Source organism: Puma concolor, chromosome C2 (genome assembly GCF_028749965.1).
Source record: "Puma concolor isolate L17-30 chromosome C2, mPumCon1.1.hap2, whole genome shotgun sequence".
Taxonomy (NCBI): Eukaryota; Metazoa; Chordata; class Mammalia; order Carnivora; family Felidae; genus Puma; species Puma concolor.
Window position 1 is genome coordinate 140,815,432 of NC_141675.1, and position 4,651 is coordinate 140,820,082.

Sequence of the window (4,651 nt, forward strand, 5' to 3'; positions counted from 1 at the left end):
TGCCAGTGTCAGTAAGGCATCATTCCCATATGATTCCCTGGTGGATTCTCTATCAAGATTCATTCACTATCTACCAATTAAATCCGACAAGATTTCACCCAATAAGAGCAGACGTCACAATAATATTCAAATAAGATACGGCACCGTTTCTACATTCATACGATGGGTAGCTAATTAACACCAATTAAATAGGATTGAACATTTTGATGTGTAATATTTTAATTGGTACTTATAAAATGCTTATTTATATTTAAAATAAGGGTTGATCTCCAGACTTGAATGTGTCAATTAATGCTGTATTCCTTCATCTCCCTTTTAGTTTTAGCAAAAGCTTGTGTGTGTACGTTTGCGTGTGTGTGTGTGTGTGTGTGTGTGTGTGAAAAAAGTGAAGTGAAAGTACTAATGAAAATAGTACAGATCCTTTTGTAGTTCATAAGCATGATGATTGCGTGTTCACGCCATTGTGTGACATGTGCCTCCCTTAAACCTTGTTACGTGACCTCACCCCATTACCTGTCTGACGTGAAAAAAAAAAAAAGTACAAACTGGTGAACAAGAAATACTATTAAGTAAATTCTGGCTTCCATGCTACAACGTGATAAAATATAACCATCAAAAATTTGAAAAACTGGAATTCTGAAGGTGTCTGCTGTAGGACGTGGAGACACAGCAGTGTCAGGAAGGCTTGCAGAAACTTTTGTCATACCTCCCTTGTCCTTATCTGTCCCTAGGACGCCAGGAAATCTCATCTCTTCTGCTCTGTTGTCTCAGCTTATATTCAAAAAGATTATGATTCCCTGTGGCCTGAAAAAGATAAAACGTTCTTTACATTTGTACTAAGAGGTACTTAGTATACCTGTATACACCCCTCCCTATACACTTCTATGCCAAAATGTTTCTATTCACAGTTCTAAAAACATTATTCTTGCACTCCATTTCAACTTTCCCAAGTCTGACACATTTCTAAATTATTCATATTTCAATGAGAAGACTCTGTCATATCACTAAAAGTTTCTCACCCGTATTTAGGACTACTATGATGGTAATGAGTCATTTTAATAATGTAGCTTCTTATTAAAGTGACTTTTAATCTCATGACGTGGCAGGGGGTGATCTTGTCAAAGCAGAAGGGTTACATTGTCGCAGTGGCACCTCTAAATTAGTCTCTACTGGTGGCAGGCACTAAGGATCCACAAAGTAAAATGTAAAACTTATATTACTGAAAGGCACTCTGACCACAGACTGTTCTAAGTATGAGGCACCCGTCCTGGTCTCTATATATGTCCAGTTAGCATCCTCTGATCCTAGGGTGTTAGCCTCGTTCTTTCTAGGGAAATTGTTCTGAAAATCTTACAATGTATGGCTGCACCCAAACATAATTTACAGTACTATTTACATGTCTGAAGTTGATGTACAGGTTATAGTACAAATAGCAGCATAGGAATGTTTCTGCTACTGCACATACTTCCCAAGGTTTGCTGAATCCAATAAAATGTTCTGTTATTGCATTTTCCTCATTAAAAGTGAAATGAGTGTCAGTTATTATGCTTATTGGCCATTTGAGTTTTCTCTTTTGTGAATCGTGAAGTTACACCTTTTGTTCATATTTCCATCATATCTGCCATCATATCAACTTCATTTTTTCATTTTTTATTTTTTTGTTTGCCATTTACTTTTTGTTTGTAATAGCCTCATTTTTCTTCCCTCTTATTTCCCCCCTTAGTTCTTAATAGCTCCACACTAGAAAGAAGGATGTGATGGGTCAATTTGACTGGTTCACAGGGACCCAAATATTTGCTATATATGCATATAATGGAAACAGAATCAATACATTGGTTATTATTAGTTATATAGTATATACATACATATATAACAGAAATAGAATCAAGAGGATATATAGTCTTTATATATTTACAGATACATATATAATACAAGCTACAGGATGAATACAAAGAGACTAAATAATAAGAGACTACATTAAAAGTAAAATTTCCTTTTACTTTAAATTGAAGATGACACAAAGAAATGGAAAAGATTCCATGCTCATTGGTTGAAAGAATAAATATTGTTAAAATGTCTATACTCCCCAAAGCAATGTACACATTTAATGCAATCCCTATCGAAATACCACCAGCATTTTTCAAAGAGCTAGAACAAACAATCCTAAAAAGGGACCATAAAAGACCCCAAATAGCCAAAGCAATCTTGAAAAAGCAAAGCAAAGCTGGAGGCATTACAATTCTGGGCTTCAAGCTATATTTACAAAGCTGTAGTCATCAAGACAGTCTGGTACTGGCACAAAAACAGATATAGAGACCAATGCAAAAGAACAGCAAACCCAGAAATTGACCCACAACTATATGTCAACTAATCTTCAACAAAGCAGTAAAGAATATCCAATGGAGAAAAGACAGTGTCCTCAACACATGATCCTGGGAAAACTGGGCAGCGACATGCAGAAGAATGAAACTGGACCACTTTCTTACACCATACACAAAAGTGTATTCAAAATGGATAAAAGACCTAACTTTGAGATAGGAACAGGAAGCAACTTCTCTGACATCAGCCATAGCAACTTCTTACTAGACACATCTCCAGAAGCAAAGGAAATAAAAGCAAAAATGAACTATTGGAATTTCATCAAGATAAAAAGTTTCTGCACAGCAAGGAAACAATCAACAAAACTAAAAGGCAACCTTCAGAATGGGGGATATTTGCAAATTACATATCCAATACAGGGTTAGTATCCAAAATCCACAAAGAACTTGTCAAGCTCAATATCCAAAAAAATAAGTAACCCAGTTAAGAAATGGGCAAAAGACGTGAACTGACATTTTTTCCAAAGGAGATATCCAAATGGTGAACAGACACATGAAAAGATGCTCAACATCACTCATCATCAGGGAAATAAAAATGAAACTACAATGAGATATCCCTTCACACCTGGCTAAAGTTAACAACATGGAAACATTAGGTGTTGGGTAGGAAGCAGAGAAAGGGGAACCCTCTTACATTGTTGGTAGGAATGGAAATGGTACAGCCACTCTGGAAACTAGTGTGGAGCTGCCTCAAAAAATTAAAAATAGAACCACCCTATGATCTAGCAATTGCACTACTAGGTATTTACCAAAGGATACAAAACTACTGATTTAAAAGGATACATGCACCCCGATATTTATAGCAGCATTATCAACAACAGCCAAATTATGGAAAGAGCCCAAATGTCTATCGACTGATGACTGGATAAGGAAGAGGTGGTATGTATATATTCAATGGAACATTACTCAGCCATCAAACAGAATGAAATCTTGCCATTTGCAACAATGTGTATAGTGCTAGAATGCATTATGCTAAGCAAAATTAGAAAAAGACAAATACCATATGATTTCACTCATACGTGGAATTTAAGAAACAATACAAATGAACATGGGGGGAAAAGAGAGAGAGAGAAACCAAAAAAGAGACACCTAACTAGAGAACAAACTGAGGGTTGTTGCAGGAGGTTGGTTAAATGAGTGATGGGTATTAAGCAGGGCACTTGTTGTGATGGGCACTGGGTGTTTTGTGTAGGTGATGAATTGCTGGATCTTACACCCAGAGGTGGTATTACACTGTATATTAACTGACGAATTTAAATAAAAACTTGGAAGAAAAAATCTCCTTTTATTTTTAACTAGTTTGGTCTGTGGATTCTTCTAAATGACAATCACTCTGTTAACAACACATATCACATGCCACTGTATGAGAGGAGCTAAAGATAAAGCAAACAAATAACATGATTCTGCTCTCATAAAGCTTAGATTCCATGAAGTAAACATATAATTACACTTTGTGAATGATGGCTCCTCATCCTGAAAGCTTGAGGAGTTTCTTTGGCATTTTCCGTGTATGCAGTCTGGAAGCGTCCATGGAGAGGGTGCTTTCTCATAGCACACTGGTCCCTTAGGAGACATTGGGACTCAGGTTTTCAAATCCCCTGTTATTTTTTCCTCCAACTGCTAAACAGACCTGACCTAAAAGAGGGATCGATCGTTTAAAAATAATCAGTATAATTACTATAACTTTAGATCAATTTTAGCAATTATATTGAGCCCAGATTTGTCTACCTCTCAGATTTAGGTTTTCGGTGGTGATAACTTACATAAACCAATGCTCAGGGTGGTTAGAACAACAAAGGAGAAGAGTCTGGGTTTGCACAGCCTCACCAGGAGCAACTCCTCTCATACTTGGGATGACGTATATTGGAATATGATTAGTCTGGTCCTCAGCGGGCCGTACTGTCATCAGAAGCTTGATTGTCTAAATCTTATTAGCCTGTGATGTCCTTGAGAACCAAAGTGCTTGATTCTCTTTCAGATATATTGTCCCATCCTAGTGCAGTTCCTGGCAGATATTTAGTGATATCTGGTGAAAAAATATAGGAATGAATTTCATGTATATTAACATCCATGAAAGAGTTGCTTTCTCCTGCCAGTTTATTTTGGTTCATAGACACTTTGAAAACAGAATAATCTTTGGACCTCAGAGATACAAGGGCATGCATATCCTCAGGCTACTTCCAAACATACTTTCTGAGCAAATAAAAAGAGGGAAAGCCCTCTTTGCAACCCTCTCCATCCCCTTCAAAGCAGGGAACATTGGGGAAATTATT

General features: G+C 36.8%; 1 non-coding gene across 1 annotated transcript; it reads left to right on the forward strand.

Annotated features, from left to right (window-relative positions):
* The first annotated feature begins 417 nt into the window (after positions 1–417).
* Positions 418–523, forward strand: LOC112850615 (small nucleolar RNA U13). Its single transcript, XR_003222717.1, has one exon. It is a non-coding gene; the product is annotated as a small nucleolar RNA U13 (small nucleolar RNA).
* The last annotated feature ends 4,128 nt before the right edge of the window (positions 524–4,651 follow it).